This window comes from Meleagris gallopavo, chromosome 1 (assembly GCF_905368555.1).
Source record: "Meleagris gallopavo chromosome 1, MGAL_WU_HG_1.1, whole genome shotgun sequence".
Lineage (NCBI taxonomy): Eukaryota > Metazoa > Chordata > Aves > Galliformes > Phasianidae > Meleagris > Meleagris gallopavo.
The window spans coordinates 92,426,490-92,454,242 of record NC_139404.1 but is presented as its reverse complement, the minus strand read 5'-3'; the positions used below and the strand labels follow the sequence as shown (position 1 = coordinate 92,454,242).

The following is a 27,753-nucleotide window of genomic DNA, read 5'->3' as shown; positions in this document are numbered from 1 at the left end:
AAAATAACTTTATCCATAGCAATCTGACATTTTACACATTATAATATCCTAAAGTTTTTGCTGAAGGACCTCAGTAAAAAGTAGGGCTTAGTTTTTATATTTATACAATAAAGAATGACACGGGAGAAACGGAAGTGATTTTTGTAGTTCACTGCATGCTATTAGAACTGTCCACGGTTCTTATTGATTATGCAAAGTGCTTAGGCATCCTGCTTTGCCTTTGCACCAAATTCACAGTGAAGTGTGGAGGCAGCCTCAGAACAGAGGCTGAAAAACAAGTTTGACAGCGTGTGGAAGAGGACATTGAGAACAAATGCTGTCTCCAAGAGACAAGAGCAGAAGTCAAACGGTGCGCAGAATCTCCGCGTGATGATGACCCTGACTGAGCAAAAAGAAGCTGAGGTTGAATTAGTCTAGACTGGCAGCGCTGCCTGACTGAACCACTGGTAGATCACTTTGTGCACTCATCACCAATCTGCAGGACAGAAGGTTAGCAGTTAGGAACCAAGGGGAATTCACTAACGAAGGAGCAACAAGTAAATCTTGAAGTAATACAGAAAATTTTAAGATCTCCAAACAGACCTATATCTACCGAAGTGTTAGTCAGTTTTCTTGTTTGGATAAGGACTTGTTTGGAACAAAATTGGTGGGAATCCCTGCCTTATGAGACAGTAAAGAAGCTAAGAAAGTCGTTGAAAGCTTATGGAATTTAGTCTGCCTTTACGTATGATCTTTTGGTTGCAGTCGATGATACTTATGACTCATCGTGACTCAAAATTTTGTTGCGAATGATTCTGTCTCCCATGCAATATACTGTGTGTATGACTGAGTACTGAGATCAGGCAACTGCATAGATTATGGATAATTTGACTTAAACCAAATTGGCATGGAGAAGTGGAAAAGAGGGGCTGTGTGGCCATGCTGGGCTGTGACGACTGGACCGAGGTGGCAGAAAGAATGCTGAGCTGCCTGCAGGAGCTGCGTGAGGAGGAGATGCTGTTGTGGGTGAAGACCACGCTGCACGAACAGCTCACCTGCCTCAAGGTAGAGGAGCTGGCATGCAGTCCATGTCCGCTCCTGCTAGTGGGACGTGGCTGCAGAGGGCACCCAGCAGATTCTCACGCAGATGGACAACGAGACTGGTGTCAACCATTCCAAATTACAGTTAGCTCTTCAAGACTATGAAGAGGATGTGGAAGAGGAGAAGGAGGAATCAGTTTCTTGAGAGAAAAAAAAAACAAAGGTGGTTTTTTGTTACAGACTCAGGTATTTTTTCTTCATTCTTGCCAACATTTTTTCACGTTGTCATGCATGTAGGCTGTATGACGTACAAGACTCCTGGAGCTTAGGGAAGTTACCCCACATACTATAAAAACAGATAATGGGCATACATGCAAGCATTCCTCATTGAACATGCTCATCAAACATTGAAATGTATTCAATAATAAAAAAGGGGGAGTATGGGAGACACATTGCAAGAAAGATTTTGTAAGGATTTGTGTTAAATTTTTTGAATCATGATCATACAGATAAAACCTCATTTCAAGGCAGAAAATAGCATTCATCCCTCATAATTACAGGGATTATGTGTTTCTTACTTGTCGGTATTGTTTTGCAAATTTTTTGCCTTGTAAATAGTTAATGGGTGCCATTACTGAAAAATATCCTGTTTTTGCAAAGACTTATTTTGCAAGCAGGTGTTCTACTTGGGCTCTGTATCGGGCTCTGTATCATGCACTGGCCGTGTGGGTACAGTGTGCAAATGGGAAAAACTCTGCAGACTATGGGGAGAATAAAAGCAGGAGAGAGGCTGTGGGGAAGAGAGGAAAAGTGCACCTTGAAGCAGGGGACACCCTGTTGGCATTACCTACTGCATCCACCGCTAGCACGTTCCTTCTCTCTTCTTTCGGGCAGTTTGCGGTCTCTCGGGGTCAGTAATTTCAAATGTACTCTGAAATAGCACCACTTGAGCTTTAGCCACACTCACCAAAATAGGCTCCACAATTGCTGGCTTAAGGCTCCGAAGTACTTATGGGATGTCAGTAACTTCTGTTGCTCCCACATCTTAGGTTGTATCTTTTGGCCTGTGTTTGTGCATGTGTGTGTGAGAGAGAAAGCAGTACCACTAGTGATACTCTTAAGAGGATGCTTACTGATGTGGACTCTGTTTGGCATGCAATTCTATGTAATTGTGCAGCCATTGAATTTCTACTATTAACTCAAAGACATGGTTGTGAGAATTTTGAAGGCATGTGTTGTATGAATCTCAGTGATCATTCAGAATAGGTAAGTCAAAGTATATAAAAGTTGAAGATTCTCTCTAGTCAGTTACAGGTACACATGGAATGGGACTCTCTGGGATTCTTATCCTGTCTGCAGGAACTTGGGCAGTGAGTCAAACATGTTTGTTCTTAATGGGTTTAATAGCATTTCTTGCCATTAGGCTATGGTTGCTGTGTTTCTTTTCTTCTGTTCAGCATGTTGTTAATATAAGTCTTGATCAAGCTACGATGACCCAAATGCATGCTGCTATGCTGTTATAAAGTGTTATGCAAAATGAAGAGGAAGACTCCAAAACAGGCAGGCAGGATGCCTTGTACAAGGCATGAGTATGTTGTTAATGCATTGTTTTTTGTAATGTACTAAGAGTTTGTTAATAAACAAAAAAGAGGCAGATGTGGGGGTTCAAGACTACGTTCAGAACAGAGGCTGAAAAACAAGTTTGGCAGGGTGTGGAAAAGGACACTGAAAATAAAGGTTGTCTGCAGGAGACAAGAGCAGAAGTCAAGTAGGGTGCAGAATCTCGGTGGGATGACTTCCCTGGCTGGAGAAGAAGCATGTGAGTAGAAGCAACTTGTGGCTCTGATTGGATGAGCTCTTGCGCGGGCAATTAGTGCCTAGATGTGAAGGAGACTTGTTAAGTGTTCTGTTGACATGAAGGGTGGGATAGAAAGTTACAATTGGGCACTTGGCAATTTATATAAGGGATGTTAGAACCTACAGTAAGGGATTTAGAGCATTCACGTATCTGAGTTCCTGCCTTCAGACACTGCAGTTAAGCAGCCCAGGTATAGCTGTTGGGGTACTAAAGTGCAAGGCCATCCATCGATGCACTGAGATGTAGAACTGTGTTGCTAGTGTCACACTTGAGTCTGTAGCTGTGGTGCTTTGGGTTTTCGTGAGTTGAAGAACTTTGCTTTTGTTCATGAATCCATACTTTGCCTGGCCAGCACAGGAATTTTAATAGAGGTAGAGTATGAGCAGCATTCATGAGCCTGAGCAATTCAAAGTACTTTCTATACAAGCTTTAAGAGCAAAGTGAATCTCATGTCAGCAAAATTATTTGAATATCTTTACCATTTTAAAGCAATTGAAGTAAAACAGTTCTGCGTGTAAATTTCCATTACTCATGTAGAATGTAGCAATTTTTTTTTTTTAATTTACATTCATTTTATAGTAACTACCATTTTATTGTGTTACTTATAGTTCAACTTATCGATAAGCTCTCGAAAATTTGTGAGATCTTAAATTTTCTAAAGTTACTGCAATTTTTATTTAATATAGGAAAACGTATCTTCTTTTAGTAACACTGCAGTTTCATTGCTTTTAATATTTCTTTACATTTATTTAAAACTTTTGTACATTGATGAAGAAATACTTTCTTCTGACATTCATGATTGATTTCCTTTCACTCTATGTCGAATTCATTAAACCTGTAGAAGAACAAATCACTGATGATATGTTCAACGTTACTTAAAACATGGTATACTCGCTGTTCTGCTGAACAGAGAATGAGATGAAATATATAAATATTCAAGTTCAAGGAAATTATCTAATTTTGTTGGGCAATGTGTTGGATCTCCTATCAGGCTTCATGGGAAAACTTGAAAGCTATTGTGTTGTAGTAAAAAAAGATAATTCGTTTTTTAAATTTTTGTTAAAATGTTGCTTTAGGCAGTGTATTCTGAACATCGGATCTTTATCCAGTTTGTGTTTAGATATTCAGACTCCTCTTGTGATAGCAGGAGAGTATTGTATCAGCGCTTCAGATGAATAAAGGGGTTGGATGTTACGCAAATACAATTTCAACCTTACTGTTGCTGTGTGTCCACCTCACTATTTAAAATACTTTCCTCTCCTTTTGTGTAAGTTGGGTTAAAAGATAAATTTATTTGAGAGATATTCTAAACATATGTTAAAAAAATAATGTTGCATTCTTCCTTCGCATGCAAAGAGTGCTTATATGTTTTTTTTTTCTCTTTCCTAGGTGAGTAACTGAAGGTTAACAGAATTCCTGATTGTCAATTATCATTACTTCTTTTCTGTAGTATACTATGGGTAAGTAGGATTATTATTATTATTATTATTATTAATGAGTGCATAAGCAAAAATGGCAATAACTTTTGCAGTGGTTGTAATTGGTTGCTGTATTAATATGTAAAATGTTTGGAAAGGTTAATATGGAGATGCTTGGATGATATGCATTACTGAGTTTTCATAGAATTTTCTTGCTTTTCTATTCTTTTGACTTTCAGAGTATCTATTTAGGGTACAATTTCCAGCTTTGAGGTCTTCGTAGATGTGTTGTCATTTACGAAGGATAAAGAGAATTTGATAGTAGACTATAACCCTGTGTTGTGAGAAATGTTGTTCATCTCTTATATATTTACAAATTACAATATTTTTACTTACTGGTCAAATTTTGAGATTGCATTGATTCTGTAGAAGTTTTTAAGAACATTTTTGTTTCTAGTATAACAGTAGCATTCTCCTAAGTTATTTACATCTTCCTCATGATCATTATAACTGGAAATACGTATCTGTTTTTCTGAAAGACTTGGAGCAACATCGTTGAGTTATACTGAACTTTCTGTTAATCAACCACTGTATATGTGATCAGAAGAATCTGATGTCAGGGATTTTTTTGTAATGTTGACCCAGCTGCAGTAATTTGTTGCACTATTACCAGCAACTCAGGTGTCCAGAGTTTCATCCATTAGAAATTTCTTTCATATCAATCAGAAATCAAAATTAACAGAAACACAGCTATACATAAATGTTTTAAAACACTTCAAACCTGTAAAAATTTCAGTTACAACTTCATGTAAATAGTAATTTATTTAAGTGATAATCAAAGTAGTTAGTGAGATTAATGTTAAAAGCTGGTGGCGATAATTTAGTGACTCTTTTCTGAAAATAACATTGGGGTATGAACAGGGATGCTTACCTTGTCAAATGCTTGACTGGCTTAAACATTCTTAGAAGGCAGCAAGTTTTTAAAATATACAGTAGACATTGTTTTTCTAGATTATCTCTTGGAACACTGATGCATGCAGTACTGTTAACTCTTTTCTGTTGTACACATGAAAACTAAAAACATAGTTTTATTCAGTATTAATATATCCATATTACTCGTGCAGTAATATTCACATGACATAGTATATTTCTAGGAAACGAGAATTTTGAGAATTTTTTTTTTAATCCTGGAAAACATTAGGGTAAAAAAGTTCATGTAAAGGATACTAAATAGTACCATTTGATGTACAGTATGTGCAAAGAAGAATACATGTGTACAGTTACTTAATTATCATGTCTTCAGAGACTATTAGCAGAAGATATATAGGTTAAAACACAGTGAAGACTGGTTTAGGATGCCCAGCAGCCATTTTTTTATGGGTTCTTTATTTTGGCTATTAGGATTTTGTCATAACCCTGATTGTTATTTTGTAGTTTAGTCTATTATATTTCTACTTTGTGTTAACAAGTAGCCTCTACAGAAGATGAAGAGAAGGCTAGATAGGTATTCTATGTAATCAGGTTTTCCTAGTCTTATCTTCTTATGTAACAAATTTTGCAAGAATGGAAAAAGAACCCTTGAAGTTCAGATGTCTTTCTACAAGAAGTAGCATTTTCTCTTATTTCATACTATTTGTTTAAATTGAAATACAGAGAATAAAGTTATAAGTCTCACTGAAGGCTTGACACTACCTAGATATGTATATCTGCCAAACGTGCTAACTGAAACTTGGCTTATTTTCTGTTCTCTTGTGTTGATTCTGTTGTTGGATGCTATTCACTGTTGCACTCTATTGTATGTATAGATTATCTTGAAGCTGATTCAAAAGAGGAAATCCCAAGGTCATGCATTTAAGTATTAGGTCGGATTCTGCTTGTATATTTAGATTTGAAAAAGTTATTACAATAAAATGAAAATTAAAATGCAATACAAAGACAATTCCTTCTTCTATCAATATTTTCTCATGCAATCTTTCTAAACTCTGGAGATTTTTCAACAATCTCTAATGCAGTTTCTCCTGAACCTAGAAGGGATTGTGTTCTTAGAATTCTTATACTGTGTTCTGTAGATATACTCTGAGTTGCATTTAATAAAGCTCAAAGGCAAAGCAGAAGGAAGTGAAAACTTAATTTACAAGCCTTAGTAGTGTCACAAATCGGTTATAAAACAGCAGTGCTATTTGCATTGATATATAGTTAAATAACTTTACTAAACACATATAATAAACCTTGAAGGCCACTCTGAAAGTAATGCCTTCTTTTTTACGTTGACCCACAGTGTTGGAGGTGGATATTGGTGGTATGGCAGTAGAGATCGAAACCTTCCCACCAGTATTATGTTTTGTTGCTGTGTGACAGATGGTAGCAGTAGGGCATCCAACTTGGAAGAGTGGATGAAGCAAAGGTGTATTATTGAATTCCTTCATGTTGAAAAAAATTGAACCCATTGACATGGTGGGTCTTTCAGCAGTGACAAAAGCAACAGTGAGTTAATTCCACTGATGCAGATTTTTATGAGTGAAGCAAGCAGGCCCTTGTTCATCACTGGTGAAAATGCATAGATGTTGGTGGTGATTGTTGCAAAATAGTATTTTGTAGCTGAGAATCTACTCTGTCAAATAGTGTTACTGTACTCTTTGTATCTGTTACAGTTTTAATGAAAATAAATAGAAGGTGTTACTTTTGGAGCAACCAATGTATGTTTAAAAATTATAAATGCCTTAAGATTTCTACAGGAATATAATCCTCTCACATCTTGACTAATTACTGCTGCTTCATTTGCATACTAATAATTATTATTAATAATTACTAATAATAAAAAATAAATATTATAATAATTATAATTATTCCTCATGATTTTTTTTTTTGTGTGTGTGTAGGTTTGTTTCCAGCTACTGCAGTAACCAAACGACTTGCTCTCATGTATACTAGAGAAATGCTATTGCACTGTTTAAGAAAAAATCTAGACTTCTACTTTTGTAGTCAGTTTGATAATTCTTCTTTGTTAACATAAAACTTGATATGAAGTTTTCATTATTTTCTATTACAATTGATGGTGGCTTCAGTTTTGTCAGAACACCTTAGAGAGCAGCCATCCCTCCATCCCAATTCTTTTCCCATTCCTTCTCCCACAGCTGCATGAGATTGTCTTGAAGTGTTAATTAAACCATAAACTGCCTGAATATAAAAATAGATTTTGCAACAATGTGCATTTTTTGCAGTCTTTTCATAAACATGTTTAAAGTTCAGCTGATACAAAAGCAGGCATTGCATTTCCTATCAGCAACCTGAGACACGGCTTTCAGGCTGTCTCCCTTTCAGCTGAGGAATGAAGGTACAACCAAACCACGTATTCTGAAGCAGTACAACAATTTGAGCAGTCAGGACAATGTCTGATGAAAAAGATATATTTAGACTATAGCTGTGTAAATGGTTTTCCCTCATTTGTGTGTAACTTCAAACTGGTTGCCCCAGCTGAAGATGAAATCTGAATTTAGTAGGACTTGGGGCACTATGCTTGTTCCTTGGTTTATTCTGGATGAAAATGGAATAAACTAACGGAATCGTGTTTTGAGACCAATTGTGTTTTTTTTTTTTCCTTTTGACTTTTTTTTTTTTTGTCTCCTGTTGATGTTATTTTTGGTTTGTTTGTTTTTGTTTTGTTAGATGAGTATGCATTCCTCATATAAAGCAAAGACTCTTAACCTTAACATACTGTCTTGCTCCAATTTATAGGAGGGAGAGGAGGTTCTTTTAATATAACATACCCGGCGTGAGATTAAGAAACAACGGTTCAAATGTTGGTCCGACCAGTTTATTATAAATTCTAATCAGGGAGACAGGGAAGGGAAGGACGGCTGCTATTATGAATTAGGGTGATGGGGAAGGGAAAGAGAGCGATATAAAAGATAAGAAAGAAGCAAGAATCACATAAAGCGGGGATAGTCACCACCAGGATCCAGCAATGGTCCCGTTGCATGCCATTTTGAAGGTCCGAGGCAAAATCACAGCAGAGGGAGAGCAGCAGCAGGGTGGCTGGCCTTGGGCAGCAAGCAGTTAGCAGGAAGAAGTTGCAGAGCCAATCCGAGAGGAAGCAGCAGGACTCAGGTAGCAGGCCCAGGAGAGTCAATCAGCATGCAGGAATTCTGTAGTGAGGAATCTGATGGCAGATACCTTTGTTCTTCAGCATCGCGGTAGAGCACAGAGCAAGTCCAGTGGGGAAAGAGGCAGATCGTGAGGCTTCTCAGGTCAGAAACCTCCTCTTCTTCATGAGAAATCTGTTGCCAGAAAACCTAACCTCATGATTGTAGGTCCCCTTTTTATCCTTCTTCTGCCATCGTGGCATTCCTGGGAGCTTGGGTAAGAGTCATGTGCAGCACTGCCTGAGATGGCCATTTTCCTCGAGATAAGACCACACAAAAGACTGCTTCACGGCCATTAATCTGAGGCTTATCTCTCTCTCGTTGCCCCTGGCCTTGTCCATCTGTGTCCCTCAGACAAAGGATTTCACTACCCTTGCCCAGGACTAGTCCATCAGTGTTCTCCAGACAAAGGATTTCTCAACCTTTGGACTTGTTCATCTGTGTCCCCAGCAAGCTTTGAGACAATTATATAAAAGAATAATCTTTTACATATACTTTTTATTCCAAGGAGAAATAAATCCTTTATAACGAGGTGATAATATAATAGACATAGAATGGTAAAAATGAAATAAAAAGTTTAATACTTTAGATCCAATAGAATGAAGTTTCTTGTATGTAGAAATAGACTACTTAAGGAGCCTTTTTTTTAAGCAATTAAAATTTCAATCATAGAATCCTAGAATGATTTGAGTTGGAAGGGACCTCAAAGCTTACACAGCCCTAACCCCCTACTGTGGGCAGGGCTGCCCTCACCAGCTTGGGCTGGCCAGGGCCCCATCCAACCCAGCCTTGAACCCCTCCAGGGATGGGGCACCACAGCTTCTCTGGGCAGACTGTGCCAGTGCCTCACCACCCTCTGAGTGAAGAATTGTTTTCTTATATCTAACCTAATTTTCTCTTATTTTAGCTATTGCTCTTTGTCCTGTCACATCAGACTGTGTAAAAAGTTGGTCTCCTTCCTGCTTATAAGCTGGAGAGATGGAATAAAGTCTTCCCAGAGCCTTCTCTTCTACAGGCTAAACAAGCCCAACTCCCTCAACCTTTCTTCACAGGGGAGGCGCTCCTGCCCTCTGATCATCTTTATGTCCTCTGGACCCACTGTAAATCACTTATTTTATAATCCTTGCAAGTCTCAGGAAGCTAAGACCAATATGAAGGTAGTCTGATCATAAATTTTCATAAAGGGCAGTTTTGACAGTGGTTCTGGACAGCTGGGCAGTCCTTTCTGGTAGCATTAGAAATGGGAACAAGTGGGGCGGGAGGAGGCTGAGAAGGCAGGTCAGAAGCAGGCATTGGGGCAGGACAGCGGCTATGAGTGAGAAGAGACAGCTGGGTGGGAAACTGTCCTTCATTAAACAGGAGCGAGGCAGCTTCACGTACCTGGCAGGAAGGGAAGATATCCTGGCCTGCAGAGAAGCAATATTTGGCCTCTGCTACCCTGAGAATGTGGATCTGGCTGGCAGCATGTGGTGAGTGTCAGCACAGTGGGCAAGGTGGAGCAGGCAGCACACAGGACTCCAGTTCAAACAGAAGACGTATGAGGTGGGGTTAAGAGTGTTGCTTAAGGCATTTGTGTTTACTGCTAGCAGCTTTGCACAGGGTATATGATGCTAAATATTTTTCCATATCAAAGCTAGTATGTAATGACAGCCTGCATAAAGCAAAGTAATTACGAACAGAATCTTTGCAAAAATTTGTCATGTCTACAGCATATTTCTGAGCAGCGAATGGAAGCTGTTGCAGGGGCATGGCGTACTTTGTCTGTGATCTGCAATTTAATTGAACGTCTTGTTGTGTTTTTGTTTTATTACCTAAAGCAGAGAAAATATGCTATGTGAGTTACAATCTAAATAAAACATATTATCTTTCATTCAGCTTGTAAGATTCTGTGTTTTGTAGGAATAAGATGACAATAGGGAGAAGAAAGACAGGGAGGGGAGGGAATACAAGCTCACTGGGGTGGTATTCACTTGGAGTAAACCAGTGTGTTGAAATGTAGACTTCTGGTTTAATGCTGATTTAAAAAAAAAAAAAAAAGAAGAAAAAATTATTTATTTATTTATTTATTTCATAATATGTGCACATTCAGGAAGAGGTAAGGTAACTTGCCTGTGTTACAGATGCCACAGAGTATCTGCCATATTTCTTGCAGCTAAACTCTAGCCCAACTTGTCCTACTATGCAGTAATTGGAATGGGTTATAAGCTACTTTATGAAGTTGCTACCTTGAGCAGCATCTCTGACTACCTGGATGCTCTTTTCCATGATGCTCAAAACAAAATTGAATGATTTACAGAACTAGTTACAGTGATAGTGGCTTTTTTGATTGTGACCTGTTGTTTTTCTCCATGTTCTTGACTGCAAGCTTGCTGTTTTCTCCTGTGTTACAACTTCTGTCTAGAGAAGTCCATTCTTCTTAACTGTGTCCCATCTCTTACTTTATATGGATTATTTAGTATTTGTTTGTATTTGTTTGTTTGTTTCCTGAAAAGGAAGAAAACACAAATTTATCACTTCAAGAAATTAGAAAAGGCTTATTCTGGTTATTTCTGTCTAGGAATTTTTGGTGTTGGTCTCTTCTTTGTTTAAATAGTTAAAAACCTGGGAGGCCACTAAGAAAGATGGATCAGATAAACAAAATAGTAGTCTCCTTTGTTTCCATTGCATTTGGAAATGCAAATAATTGCAAATAATTGTTTTAGAAAACGCCGAGTGCTTTAACAAAAAAACAAAGAGGCTTGCTGGACAGTTGTCAGTAGAAGCTGGCAATGTATGGGAAAGTGAGATTCAGGTACTATATCAGCAACGGGCTAAAACATGGATTTTCCAAATGCAGAATAAAGATAATTAGGATGTGCTGCTAATGCAGTTGTGGTGTCTGTTTTCAGTGCTTTTGGCCAGGTACTATGGACTAGAGAAATATTTTTGAAACTATTTTGCTTTCCAAAACAATATTAACAACAACAAAAATTACTAATGTAGTTGATGAATGGTATTTTTTTTTTTCTTCCAGACATTCCTGAGAAGTTCATCATTGACTGTAGTCTCATGTTTCAACAAGCACTGTTAAACTGTGCATAGACCTTATCTTCCTTCAGACCCTACTATACCAGTGATACATTATCCAGGATTGTTTACCTCTTAGCTTTTAAACATAAGAATATTTCTTAAATACTTTTAAAAAATATTTCAGACTTTGCATGTTTTCAGTTATGTAGAGGCTGTAATTAGAAAACTCTAAGCAGTTTAGTTTTGTTGAGTCAGTTATTTCCAGGTTCCTGATTTCTTATTCATAATTTCCACAATCAGTTATCTGCCTATCAGGCAGTTAGATAGTCTTCTGAAGTACCTAGTTAAAGCCTGTCTAGTAAGCATGTCTATAAGACTGTAATCATTGAAATAAGCTTTAATTCATCATCCAATGAATTGTATTTAGTACTGTTTAGGACTGCATAGATTCCAGGAAAGAAGGAAAATGGAAATGAGTATCAAATATCAAGAAAAATGAGAAACACTGTCACAAGCCTAGTTAAGGTTCAGACTTTTCCTCTGATACAGCCGTGCTTACTTTTTTCTTTTTTTTTTTTAATTTTTTATTGTGCCAGGTGGTCTGTCAACTAAACAGCTAGGATGATCATTATTATTATTTTTTTGTTGTTGTTACTGTCTATTTTAAAAAAGTAATAAAAAAGTGTCAGGCATCAATGTGGTTTTATAATAACCCATTAAACAAAAGGAAAGCCACTGCTCTTTTTGACATCATTGTGTATCGTTTATTAGTAAAATGTTGCAGACTGACCGAATAAAATCATGCATACAGTTGGACACATTAAATGAGCAGGATTCAGCATAAGGAAGATCTGAGTTTTTAGGGGAAATGCTGGCATAAAGATAAATAAGTGATCCTGTGGAGATGTAGTTGTTGTATATTTATGCTTTACATACATATAAATCTTATTGCTGTTTTCGTATGTGTGCTCTTGACATGCAGAAATCAAACTCGATAGCCAGATTAAGGATTTAAAGCAGGTATATTTATTTGAGTGGTGAGCATATGCTGGGTGCAAGGGGGATAGATCCACCTAACTTGCACACTGAAGCAAAAGTGTGGTACAGATATAGCCCAAACTAATACATAATCAGTTGTTTCCTGGAATTTGGATACATATTCATTAGATTTCCAAGAATCTATTAGCATGCAGTCCCTCTCCCTTGCACATGTGTAGTGAGTCGTGGCAGTCTCCTCCTGGTGGTAGTGAGATGAAGAATCACCGTCTTCCTTGCAAAGGCTTGTAATCTTCCTCACTGTAAACTCTCAACCCTACAGGAGGGGCAGCCCCTGTTCTAGTTCTAACTCGCCTTGTGGATACCTTATCACTTACTTACCAAATGATCTCGAGCTGTTCTCAAAACTTTTATCTTTGTCCTCCACCCACACATTGTTCTAATCCCAGCTTGTTGCAATCCTCGTTCTTTTGGCAGCCTCTGCACGTTTGCTTCTGTAAACTATCTTCTACCCTTTGTTTCTGTGAACCGTCTTTTACTCTTCGCTCTTCCACATGAGCAGTTACCTTTCCAAATGTAGACTGTATACTGCTTCATTGCTTTTCCTTAGACATTTTCTTTTTTGCCTTCAAAATGAAATGACTGCATTTGATGCAGCAATATGAACTTATATAATGTTTTCTGTATGCTGCAGCTTCTTAATCCAGGACCCATAATCTCCAAGTGTATTTGTCTGAAGATATTTCCTGCTTCTGCTGTCTTTTTTCTTCAGAAATTCTGACATGTTTTTTTCTAGCTTTCTGGTTTGCTTCTTTCCACTTCATCACCTTCAAGCTTTGTTACAATTCTCTTTCTAATATTTATTCCATGCAGCTCTCACTGCACATATTAATTTTCATTTTTCCTTTCCTATATGTTTGCTTTATTTTCTTGACTTTTGTGTCTTAATTGGACAGTAGGAGAAAAGTTAAACTTTTTTTTCTTCCCCCATGTTAAGCGATTCCCTTATTCTTTAAGGGCAGAAATGACATAGTGAAGAATAAATCTGGAAAATGTTACACTTCTTTCATGGACTAAGTCGTACCAAGGTGTCAAAGACAAATTAACATTAAGGATCTGAAAGTTATCTTAATTTGTTTATTCCAATGGCAACAACCTGTGTATATTTTAGTTAATTATAGTATTTCCAATAAAATGCTTACAACAAAAAGGATGCTTTTCAAGTAAGGGTTTGACTTAAACAGCGTCTCCCATTACCTTTGGATTTAGAGTTGATCATTTACATTTTTGATTGCTAACTTAATAGAAGTCTTGATTGAATGTCTTTCAGATAGAAGAAAGTTGCTCAGAAAGAGTTAAAAACTTTTATCATTAGTGCTTTTGTGCTGTGGATAGCGTCCTAATCAGATTGTTCTCAAGCGGGGAAGCATGACAGTACTCAATATGAGTGATCAAGCTTCACTTTATTGCTGCACACACAGGGTTTATATATGGTTCCAATACACGTGTTCACTTACTATTGGTGCACAACATGGGTGGCTAGATGGGCTGCCTAGCTTCAACCAATACTCAGCCAGCATTCAGACCTGTGCTGCTGAGCTCGTCCGCTTGTCAGCCCCCACACATCCACAGAGCACAGCTGTGGATGTGGGCATGCTGTTTACATGCTACCCCAAGGACGTTGTGACTCCCATCTTAACTCCTAATATTTTCTCATGGGTACGCACTCTGTGCTGCCGCACCAGTTATGCTCGTACACATTCTCATGGCCGCCCTGCTCTCGCAGCTATCCCCCAACACTTCTGGAATATTTTTGTCTCCTTAAAGATAAAATAAGACAAATCCCTAACAACTAGAGAAAGAGGAGTAAAAAATAGAAAGTGCGCCTTGTATTTATGTGCTGAATTATTTGCAGCCATTGTGCTGTAGTAGCAAAAGTTTACCACATGGATTTTACTACCCACTAAAAGCCAAAGCACACATTTTCCAATACTGAACAGTTCTAGCCTGCAGACTAACGATTTCTCTCACAGTAAATGTAGCTGTTTAAAATGGTTGCCACCTTACCAGTGATTGCTGCCTTTGCAGTTGAATTAATGGATTGTCTAAATGCTGTTCATCAAATCACAGTAAGACTTCTAGCAAATCCAAATAACTTATGTTGAAATTACCGAACAGAGTCAGTAATGAGCATCTGGCGCAGAAAGTTTTCAATCATTCCAGCTAGCTGTGCTGGAATTCATCTTTCTATGCCCTTAGTCATTGATTTTAGCTGGCTTTTTGCTCATTGAGAAACAACAGTGTTGCAAAAAGAAAGTCTTGACTGTCTAAATCAAAATCCTTTTCAGAAACGTATTCAAAAAAAAGAGAGAAGAAAAGAAATAAATCAAGGAGAATCTAAGAAAGGGCAAAAATGTTGGTGTCATACTCCAAATAGTTTTTAGAAAAAAAAAAGCAAAAATCAATAGAAGCTTTAAGTGCTTTGAAAATTTCTGTATTTCTCTTTCTTGTTCTCTTTCTTGCTTCTCAAATTCCAAAAGCTGACAGAATGGCAAAAAGGATGGTATTTCTTCCTATCCCACTTTTATTGATGCCAATGGAGAATACTTTTTTTCTGTTCACATCTATGTTAAAATGTGAAATGGTGTGCAAAATAGTCTAGTCATTTATCCCTTGAATCACTACTTAGACCACATGTTTTGCACCCACGTGTTCTCACTAGTATGTTGTTTTTGTTACCATTGCTATTTTATCATCTTGAAATCTATTATTTCAATGGAGTAATACGGTGTGTCTTTTCTTTATTGATTGTTAAGGAGAATTTTGAGTAATGCTACACTCAATAATGTAGGCTAGCAGTAGCAGTAGTAGGGTTCTAACGACATTGACAACACAAGATCATGCTCTGCATTTGTTTTCTTGACAGCTCAGAAAGAAATGTTATCTTTTTCTTGACTTCATTTTCTTTTAAATGAAGATTTATTCTCTGAATGAAAATGTTAAATGAGGCTGATGCTTTTTGTGCCATTGTGAACTCTTTCAGCAGATAGTTCTCTTAGACTTGTGTATTTTGTTTTTTACTAGATGCCCTGTAACCAGAGTAATGCAAGCACCAAATGTTTTCCATAAAGCAACATAAAGTAGTTGGTTTCTTTTTATTCTTACGATGATAGTGAACTGGCAATAAGTTCAGAATATGCTTTCTATAATATAGATGTGATTCATTCTTAAACTTCATAAGAATGTTTCTTTTATGTTTCCATGTTCCTATATTCTTTTCTGAACATGTTGTTGGTAACTTTCACTGGAAGATCACAAACAACTGTCTTGTATCCTTCACTGGCTTTGGAAATGTCAGCAAAAGCCATGCTCTGGATTCACGTAACTGTCAAATTTAAGTTGTCCTTCACTGACACAAAGACCTTCTGGTGTGAGTTTTTCTTTTTTGCCATAGAGTTTTGTTTTTTTTTTTTTTTTAACTTTTGAGCATATATACATGTACATGGATACATATCATGGTTTTATGTTTCTTATTATCAGTATTCCACATCATAACATCATGTAGTGCACTGAGATAGTTCCAGGCACCTGGTTCATGGAAGAGAAGAAGAACTGCATATGGCATCCCCCAGAGGACTTTGCGTTATTTATGTTTCCATTTTACATTCAGAGGGAAAGATAAAAACTGTTTGCAAATCACGAGACCTTCCTTTTACCCATTTGACTATCCAGTTCATCTCTGTTGCAGGTACCATATCGCCTCAGCTTACTTAGAATAAGGCCTTTGGTTTCTGGACACTCTTTCATTTTATTTGATTTATTATCTTCAGTTTCAATGATATTGTATTATAGCGAGTTATCTTGCGTTCCGATATCTTATTTAGTAAATTAGTTCGTTTTTCCTCAGATCGCTGTTGCTGTTTTGTTTTTAGGCCTATTTCCCTACCCTTTTCCCTTTCCTGGGTCATGGGTCTGTGGGTTCCCCAGCCCTGCTTGTCATGGAACTGGGCTGAACAAGCCCGTAAATTGTTAACAATACATATCAAGAATTCCATGAAGTATAGTCTATGAGAGGCACTTTTTATTCTCTCTTTCACTCCTAACTTGTTCTGAATTCTCACTAGCAGCTACCAAAACAACTTTTCTGTTACTTTTTCCTTTTAAATAAAGGAGAAGAAAAGGGAAGTAGGACGGTTTTGCAAATGCTCAATTAAAAAGATTTAACAAAACAGAAAAGCTCCAACATTCTAACTGGGAAATTGCAAAGTTCAGCTGATGTATTTATACTCCATCACATTAAGGAATTGCTGTCCACTACATGAATGGACTTTTAAGTTTTTTAAAAAGCTGAGAACACAATTCCCAGCTGGCTTCTTGCTGTATGACACATCCACATTACATACACAGGGAGGTTGTGTGGCAAGCAGTTTTCTTTACTTATTTTTTCGCAAATCTCTTTTTTCAGCATGCAGGCATGTACAAATACAGTGCAACAGACCCATCTTTAATTAAAATTTTATTTATGAAGATATGGCAGAGATTTCTTAGTGACTTCAGAACAAATATAGTTTTAAAAATGAATTTGTACCATTTTATTCTATGAGATATTACATTATTAACAGTGGCCACAAAAGGACTTAAATGCCAGTGGTTGAAAATACTTTACCCTAATTATCATTAAAGAATGTTATTTTAAAAACATATATTCTAGATGCCTGGGGATTCCCTTAGTGTCAAGGTCATGATCTGTGAATGGTCTGTGGTTCAGTCTATCAAAAAAAAGGGAGTATTGGAACAGATGGGACAGCCTAAGGTATGCTGAATCTGTTTCTTGAATAGATTTTGTAAGAATATTTGAGAGATAAAATTGCTGGTAAAATGCCTCATTAAATGTCAGGCACAAAACAAAAGGATTCATCTGAAAGTTGATGGTCTGGCCCCAGGACTGATGTTCACTCTGCCAGGGTTTAAAAAGAAATCAGTTGAATAATATTTTTGTAGAGTAATTTATTAAATAATAGCAAAGAATAGGTATGTATGGGAACTAATATCCAAGCAAGAACCTTCTCAAGGAGTGTTTAACTGTGCTAGCTGCTAAATTATATTTTTAAGCACTTAAGATACTCTACATAATAAATAATTCTTCACAAAGAAGTTATATAAATGTATTTCCAGTAAAACTTAATAAACTGGCTGAGAGCATTATTTCTAAAGCATAATTAATGCTTCTGTTGAATAATGAAGATGATCTCTTTGCACAGAAAGTATGCAGTACCTTCTCACTGTTCCTTTTCTACTAACTGTTCCTTTCAGACCTGTGTATGGATAGTCCTTTTTAGCAGTTCATAGCTAGGAAACCTATTGGAGGTTTTACTCACTATAACAAAGGGCAACTTCTGATCACCATGTGTCTATAGGAGATGGATGGCATTTGATAAATTAAGCTTTCATGAGCAATAGATATTTTGGCTGAAGGGATAGTGTCTGAAGGAATTAAGGGCTCGTTCATAATAACTTGGCAGCTTTCAAGGCAGAGCAGTTGCCTGAGTTGTAGGAGAAGCTAAACGAAACCAGCACTGCTGACTCCTGCTTCGCCAATGCATTCCTGCAACCTGTGAAGAAAGTTTATTCAGAAAAGCCCCTGGAATCATTACAATTTGTGAATCACCTAACACTGGTTTCACTTCTGTAGCCTCTTGGGAAATCTAATTGCTAACAGCCTTTTACAGGTCAATATTATAGATTACTTTTTACAGAAAGATCAAGGAAAAGATCAAGCTTTACTTCTTATTTCAAGATGAGAGTGAGGAAGGATGGGGAGGAAAAGGGCAGAGAGCTCAGAAAGAGATGTGATCTGCACACAGGGCCACAGAAACAACTTTTCATCATAATATATTGGATGATGTTACTCAGATATAAAGCACAAGAAAAAGAAGAAAAAAATAATTAAACACTAGCCACCTTTGGATCACCATTTAATAATTTCCAATGGAGATAAAAGCTAAAAAGATTGATTGTAAATCTTGGCTATGTTTTGTTATACAAAGAAGAAATTTACTTTTGTTTATTTTCTGATTCTAACCTGTATTTAGAAGCTGTTACATTTTCTAACTAAAACCAATTTTGTTCCTGTTAGTATCGAAGGAAGTAACTATCCCTAATAAGTCCTGTGCTTCATAACAAATAAAAACAACTTTCTTGGTAAAATTATTAGAAATACCTTTTTTTAATAGCATGATAGACATGAGTACGTGCCTTATTTTCTTGTATTTTCTCAGTTTTTCAGTCTAGTTATTCTTGCTTGAGTGGATGCTTTAAGAAACCAATTTGAGTGGAATAGTTTGGGTATTAAACTGGCTTTAAAAAAGAAGACAACTTTAAAGGGAATGTATAACGTAGATAAAATGAGCATGCTGCACAGATGAAATTAAGCTACAAAGCAGTGTTTTTGTGAAGATACCGTGTGTATGAGTCCATATTAAAGATGAACAAAGTACCAATTGTGAGGCTACGAGACAAAACAATTGTTTTGCAGATTAAGTATTTCAATATTTATAACTGAAATTTCAGAATAAGTTTTTAAACTCACGAACATTTATGATTTGAGTTCCTGAACATGCCAGGTAAGCTTTCATTTGGATTTCTGTGGAAAATGTCTGCAGAATATCAGAGAAACTCAATTTCCTATCTGAAAAATGGTACTTTTCTTATAGAATGACTTGATAGAGCCTAAAACAAGAGGAAGAAGTTTGTGATGCTTTCTTTTTTTTTTTTTTTTTTTTTTTTTTAACTTTTATGGAAGTTAATGCAAATTTGGTCCACATTTAGAGGGATAATATTAATGTAAAGATATCTCTTTTATTGACCATCTAAGAAAGCAGTGGATTACACAGCAATAGCACTGTTTTAAAGCACATTTAATTTCTACCTTTTAATTTTAATCATCACTGCAGTTTTGAGAACAGCAGTGATACTTGTGGACCTAAATCTCTACTTTCTGACAGCGTCCAGGCAGCATGCCTTCCTCCTTCTTCTGTTGCCCATCCTGGAATAATTACTAGCAGCAGTTACTCATTTCCTAAAATAAGGGAAGAAGAGGTCAAAGAGTAGAGGATGGGCGTATGATGCTCATTGCAGTGTCTGATTTCACATTATCTTTGTCATTGTGCCACATCCCACAAAAGCTGTCATGTGTTTCTGGGACTGGTCATTCCCGCAGTGGGAAGGAGCAATGTGAAGGAGGTGGCAATGAGGAAGTAAGTGGTGAGAAAGATTCCCAGCTCTGCTTTTCAGTTTAGTGTTTGATGAAGCTCTCACCTTCATTCTTTCATCTCTGCTGCCCAGTGAGTCCTGAAGAGGATCCATATTCCTCAGAACTTGCTGATCCCTTCTCCAGAAGGTTTCTTAATATCATAGAATGTTGTTCAAATATTTGGGCTATCACAAATACAAAATGTTGGAAAAGTATAGTTTTTCAATTTACACAAGACTTCGTTTTGGAAACCTAAGTCCTCAGAGGCCTCATAATAATGAGCAAGTACATGAAAGGCAGCAAGTTTAAAAGGGTTGACAGGAAATCAGAAGGGTCATCGTCACTCTGCTGTGAGCATTATATTTCTATTAAAGACTGTAAGTCTGAAATGTAATGGACAAGTAAGGAGAAAATAGTTGTAAAAGAACACAGTTGGTATCTTGGGTCCCTGCAGCAACAGTTGGAAATAAGAGATCATTGTTGGAAGAAGCAAATACCACACTGCAGAGAAAGATCAGTTTTGCAAAAGTAACCTGAGTGAGAGAAGAGAGCTACCTTTTTAATATTGTTGTCGGTATTGTCATAATTGTCTTACAATTATCTTTGAGCAATATATATTAAAGCATGTTTCTCTGTATGAAAGATATTTTTCTTCTACAATGATTAGTCCATAAAAACTAGAATATTATAGTATAAATTTTCTCATAGGTACCTTAACTCCTGTCTTAATTAGATTAACATTTATTGTGCTGTAATGATATCTTTTCCTGCGTGTTCAAATATGCTTTTGTATTCTATGCATGTGTATTTTGAGTGACATTGGGTATTTATCCTAATATGCATTTTAATAAACTATACAACAATTAAAAAGGAAAAATATGATACTCAGAAGACAAGAAGTTTTCACTAGACTTTATCATTTATCATTTTTCTTTTATATTAGAAAAAGATAGAAAGGCTGTATACAGTTCTAGAGTGAAGGCAGTGGAGTGTAGAACTGCATGCCCCTGTCAAATTGATAGAGTGAAGATGTTGAGGAAGATAATGGAAACTTTCTATTCAGTGAGGAGTGGAATAAAGAAACTGTTTCTAGTCATTCATCAGCATTGATTGCCTTAGTGTTTTAGGCTTTGATCAGAACTTTGATGTTATTAAGAGAGTTGAACAAATATGGAGATGCTCTTTGGAAAAGGCAGTTAAATAAAGCAGAGAAATCACTAAAATATTTAACATGATAATTAACCATAGATGATAACTACAGTGGCGATATGCAAAAGAAAGAACTGCAGGCAATACTTCTGATGAAAAGTAAAATGTTTATTGTGTACTGGGATAAATGGTCCCTTACAATACAAACAATTCCACATTTCTCATTTGACCTTATTGCGAGGAAACAATGGCAATAAAATGGACCTGCATTTCAGTTAAAATAGTTTATAAGGTTCATTCTTTGGGAAAACATGGGATTCTCTTAAATTTTCTTCACACCTGGCTATATACCACTCAGAATGCTATTACGTATTCCATAACAGTTAGTACCTTGCTTCTGCAATAATAGTTGCAACAATTAGTACATTAAATTGATCATTTAGGAATTTTATTATGCAACCTGCTGAAGTTTTAGCATACTACAATTTTACAGTGCAGTCATTACAGTTGCCTGCTGGGAATTTTGTATTCAATTTTTATGATGCTTGGGCACTCATCGTTTATAGCTTGGACTTATACAGAAGACTAGACTTTGCAAGACATTGAAACAAGGCGTTAGCATTGCAAAAATTGAAACTAAATTGCATACAGGAAGGCGACTGGAACAGATGTCATTGTAACATATTCAAGAATTTGCTGTTCTCACATCAAAAACTGCAATAAAAATAATATTAATGTTTAGCATTTTTCCATCTGCTTGCAGTATTTCCGAAATATGAAGTTGTTATTAATTGATAGTAATTTTATTAGCCAGGGTTCAAGAATATTCATTATAGTAAAAGCACCGGTGGCTATTGTAGTTGAGTATAAAGTAGAATTTTTGTGTTGAGTCGCAGGTTTCAAAGATGGTATTCATCGCATTTGAACATCTTCTATTAAGGAAGAATTAACTTGTCAGTTGGTGTATCAAACAGAACAGAAAGTACCTTGTATTATGAAAAAAAAACCCACACTTTTTAGAAAATACTGTGGAATGGTGGAAAGAAGCAAAATTAAAATAGAAGACTGCACATTGTAAAAAGATTGATTTTTACGCCAAACAAACAAACAAACAAAAGATTTAAACTATTGCTGTTAAGCATAAGTGGAAAATTCCACTTATGAAAACATTTTGTTAGTGATGTTACTACAAGAATGAAGTCTCCATTGAGATTAATCATATTTCCTATGTATTTCTTTAGTAGAAACACTTCAGCTGTTTTCTGTTGTCAGTATTTTCCTCTTAGTGACCTCCTCATAGAGACGAAAAAGTTTTAAAAAGTATTGGAAGATAACCATTATGAAAATCATGCCATGAACTGGAGAAGTGGCTGTTCAGCAGAGTTTAATTGCTTTATTATTATTATTATTATTATTTCCTGCTTTTGCCAGCTACTTAATGAGAATCCACACATTGTTAGCGTCAAGCTAGTTTTGACAACATGCTTCAAACTGTTATTGCCTTTGCTAAATTTGAAATTGTTAGGTTTTTTTGTGTAATTTTATGTAGAATGTTTTTTATTGTTTTGTTTTTAATCCTGTCTTTAAATCAAAATGATTTGGGCTTTATCTCATTTAGTGATTGTTTCTATATGACAGTCAATATTTATTTCTCAGCTTTACAACATTTGTTTTCATATTTTATCTTATGGGCTTCTTTCCCTTAATTTTCCTTGAAAATCATGAAGTTTCTGTTAAGATTTCGGATAAAGCAAGGAAGTAGTATTTGCAAAATAGCCTGTAAATGCAAATGTCAGAAAGAAAGAATTATCTGTTGAAATCTTCTGTTTTTACAGAGCTGGATTTACTATATTATGGTAAAAAGTGATTTATTAACATAATTATTAATGTTCCAGATCTGATGTTCTCATACACTAATAGAGCCAGAATTTTTAAAAACAGTTATTTCTTTCTGTATTTTTTGGGTCTCAGAAAAAAATAAATAAATAAATAGACTTGTTAGAGTGATAGTTAATGTGATATGTTCTCAGAAGCTAATAGGAGTTTAGTTCAAGATATTTATATGCTTCATGTCACAGTGACTGACTATGATTCACGTTGGCAAGTCAAAACAGCTAACTACTATATTTCTTTTATGTGAGCAGAGTGCATGTGCATGTGCATACGCATATGTTTAAAGTTTTCAGAACCCTTAATCCACCGCAGAGATTTAAGCATTATGTATAAAAATGTGTGTTTGCTATATAGTTCAGTTAGTATTTTGTGGTATGCTAGTCTGTCTATACATACATGTTTATCAGTGTTTGGTGTTAAAGAAATTACTAGCTTAAGTATAGCTAATCACCATATCTTAACTCCTTCTTGAAAAGAAATTATTGGAAGTGTAGAAAAAGCACTAAGAAGCCAAAACATTTTTAGAATTGTAATGAATAATGATTGTGAGACAAAAATATTTGTTGAATATATGGTACTAAAGCTAAGCAGTTGGTATTATCACAGAATCATGGAATTGTAGGGGCTAGAAGGGACTTCTAGAAACCATCTAGTCCAGCCCCCCTTGCCAAAGCAGGCTCCCTACACCAGATTGTACAGATAGGCATCCAAGCAAGTCTTGAACTTCTCCAGAGAAGGAGACTCCATAACCTCTCTGTGCAGACTGTTTCAGTGCTCTGTCACCCTTACTGTGAAGAAGTTCTTATGCACATTTGTGCAGATGTTTCTGTGCTTCAGTTTGCGGCCATTTCCCTTTGTCCTTTCACCACTCACTGCTGAGTCTGGCCTCGTCCCTTTGCCTCCCTCACCTTAGGTATTTATAGACATTGATCAGATCCCCTCTGAGTATTATATATTACATAATATATTGAATATATTATATAGAGTTAATATCAGGTTATTGTAACAAATATCTATGTAAATTGTAATAATAGAATATAAATTAATATAATATGTTAATATTAAGGTAATATGTTATCTTGAATATAATACATTATAACTAGTATACTATCCAGGAGTATTCACAATCTATATATTTTTTTTAAATTATTTTCTTACATTTTTGGTTTTCACTGTTGTGACGTAAGAAATCATTTCTACAGTACAGACTATTCTGCAGGAAATTTATACAGCTCATCTTTATACGAACCTGATTAGTATAAAAGCACATATTGCTCATTAAAACAAATAATGTCTAGTAAGGATACAAAGGCATATCAAAGAGTAAACCGTTGTTGAAAAATAATGTTGGATGAGATACTTGCCCCAGTTTTGATCAACTAAATTGCAGAGGATTAAGAATCAATTTCAAAGTGCATGCAACTACTAAGGCAAAATTCCATTTTTAGTATATGTTAAATCTATCTATTATATATATAAATATATTTTCAGGAAATACTTCATATAATTGTAAAAACTTGATATCTGTTAAAAAAAGAAAAAGTATTTCTCAGTTCTTACTCTATATTTTCTTTTGTTAATTTTAAACTCTAGATAAATCTGGAGGATATTGGAACTAAAAGCTCTTATTAAATAACTGAACACAAGTTAAATTAAAACAGTAGATTAATCCATTATGCATTATTGTGATCCAAGGTTTGTTCAATAATTTCTTATTTTCAGGGACTGTCGCAAAACTGCAACTCTGTAGTACTGTTTAGATAAGATATCGAGGTAATGAAATTAGTTTTGTGTTGTGAAGAAGTAAAATAATAAAAGTTATGCACCATCATAAAAATTCATGACTTCTGAATATTCAAATGTGAACAAATAACAAATATTAAATCTCTTTTCACAGAGTTTTGATATTTGTCCCTTCCTGATTTCTTTAAATGAAATTACTTTGAATCACTTACTTGCCTGATTGTTTTTTTTAAAAAAATCACATTTTTTTTTAGCAGTATTTCTTTTTGTTTTTCATCATTTTAATGGATTTCATGGACAGATATAATATATTGTGATGCAAGGTGTCAGATACATTGAATATAATGTATCTGTTATTTACAAGGACCTTGAGTTTGATAATCTTAAAGTAAGCGTGAATTTGGAAATGAAATGAAATACCGTTTGTCTTGATAAAAAGGAGGGGAAAAAATGTTTTGAAATACAGAAAAGGAAGAAAGAAGTGTTGTGCTCCATTTTGCCTGAAGGAGGGGCAAAAGGCCAATTTCGATTGAGGTGCTTTTTTAGTTTTTATTAGAGGGAGACAAAGTACAATTAGCAGTTTCAGAGTTGTTATTAAAATTTATTGTTAAAAAATTATCACCTTGACAATAACAGTTTCTCACTACTAAAATATCCTCTCTCTTTTGCTTGTGAGAAGATTCTTCTGACAATCCTCTCAGTCCTCTTGATTTGTGAACTTTTAAAATTTGTGCATAAGGTGGGAATTAGATGAAAAGTACATTTGTTCCCTTAGCAGATGACTTCCACCAACCAGTATAACTTTTTTACTTCATGATCATTTGGATTGATTTGCTATTTAATGACTATGTGATTCCTGCAGAGTCTGTAACTGTATAAATACATATAAATAGGTAGATTATGTATAGATACAGCTATATAGACATATAGTTATAAATAGATAGACATATAGTTATTTATATCTCTCTATATAGATACAGTTATATACATATATAGGTATATATAGTTATATAGTTATATAGTTATAGTCATATTCTGAAAAAATATATATATTATAATTTTCTGACATAAGGATATTGTAAGAGGAAATCGATGAAGTTCAGTTCTCTAAAGTTCAGCAGTATGTTGGCAGATTTCGTGCAACATGGAGTGTTTAGAAGTTCTCTTCCTGGGAGAATGTCACATTCTTGTTGTATTTGCTGCATTTTTTATTTGTACATGAGTCCAATCAGAATACACACAGGACTTTAGCACTTTTTTTTTCCCCCTCATCTTGGCTAAGGACTAGTCACCTAGAAAAGAAAGATTGCTGCTCTGTTTACATATTTATGGACCTAGTATCAGCAGAGATGGCTGACATACAACTCTTAATACATCTAGAAAGAGGCTGATGGCATGATGCAGCTGTTGGGGGCATCTGACTTAGAGCTTTTTCCTGTCATTATTCTACCAGCATCCAGATCAGTTAAGCTTCCTTCTCATTCCTTTTCTCCTGCCCAATGTATGTGCATACTCTTTCAACTGATTATGGGGGAAGAAGTGAATTGAGAAAATTCATTTTCAGGGACAAATTGCTTTGTCTTTCTAATTGTTTAATATATTATGGGCATGTATCTTATAAGGTATTTATTTTGAATTTTGGTAAAAATATGAATATCTGAGGAAGAGGAAAGACTGAAATTTTCCCGTGGAAGCAATAGATCCAGAAGATTAATGATGACGGTAAAAGAGTGACTTTCATCTCTGTACTGTCAATCTGATTATGTTTTCACTAGGTAATGAGTGACAGTTGTTACCAACTGATGGTTGCATGGTGACCTGTGTAAAAGCAATTGTGATCTTGTTCCATTTCATGGTCTGCAGGTGTCTATGCTGCAGAATAAGCTAACACAATTGACAGTAATTGGCACTGGTTTCAGCAGCCTCTGCAGGAGGTCAAGGACAATCCAACATTCCTGGATGTTGCTGAGGCATTTTGGAGTAGTTTGAAGGAACTCTTGCCATTTTCCAAACTTTAACTGTCCTGACAATCAAGAGAGATGTTGCTTTCCAGGAATGCTGGTTTCATAACATTCAACAGGGCTATCAAAAGAAAATAAGCAGTTTCAACTAGTTATGAAAATATTGATTTCTTAATCCAAATACCCTACTGAGTGAATATCTTCTATATTTTTAATTAAAATTAGGAATTTTCTTTGTGATAGTGGTATTTTTGTTTTCAGTTTTGAGACAAAGGAGAAATACTGATTTTATGCATATGTTTATATGTATATGTGCATAAACAGAAATGGGGTTTTGTGGGAATCTACTAATTGCAATATATTGTGTATAGCTGGTGATTCGTTATGACATAACTTTGCATGGTTAATAACAATTTAATAGGTAAGGCGATAAATCCTTAATAGGTCCCTATGTTCTATTTATTTATGCAGTCATTTCCTTTTCTATTTACCCAAGTCAACTATCAGAAGAGTTTCTAGAATCCGCCATGTACCTCCCTTTTTTCACTTTGTGGAAATGATTTTTTTTTTTTTTTTTTTAAATATGATGACACATTCATTGGATTTTAGTTCTGAAAGAAGAATTATTGTCTCTCTTTTGATTAGAGAACAGTTTATTCTTTTTCCCTTATATCCATTATCTTGCCCAGTGATGATTGCAGAGGTAATAGCAGAATTTCACCAGTTTCAAATTGATATTTAATTTTAGGTACCTTAGAGTTTTTATGAGGACAAAGAAAGACACACATCAAGTGTCTATAATCCCCTCTTTTTTTCTTCTCTGGAGAGAAAGATATTGGAAAGAGGACTAAGGAATTTCTTCCCCTTCTATAAAAGCACGAGTGAATGTCCAGATATACATTGGGTGTTATATACTAGATAGCTGGTAGGAGGATAAAGGCTGGCTTCATTTCTGCTGAGAACAGTTTTCCTTATCTGCATTTTTGTCTTAAGTTTGGTCTTGATTATGACATTTCTCCATGTTCATACAAACTAGTTAAGTACTAATTAAAATCTTGAATGTAAAGTGGCAAAGACTACAAAATAAAATAGCTTGTTTTTTATTTCTAAAACTTGTTTATTTTTTAACTTAACTTTTTTTCTTTTGTTAGGAAAATAAAATCATTCAAAACTGTAAGCACAGGAGTTGTGAGGTGCTCCAGTAATAGGAGACTTGCATATGTGTGAAATTGTTAATACACAGACAGTGTCTAGTGCAAATCTTTGTGGTATCATTCCTATGCAGAAAATTTATTTTGTTTTAAATTGTAGG

General features: G+C 35.5%; 1 protein-coding gene and 1 pseudogene across 2 annotated transcripts in view; both read left to right on the top strand.

The window, feature by feature from the left end:
* CADM2 (cell adhesion molecule 2) overlaps nucleotides 1–27,753 on the top strand; it is a 626,180-nt gene that overhangs the window by 103,960 nt on the left and 494,467 nt on the right. The gene's annotated exons all lie outside the window — the stretch shown is intronic.
* On the top strand, nucleotides 958–1,225 carry LOC146545517 (snRNA-activating protein complex subunit 5-like; annotated as a pseudogene).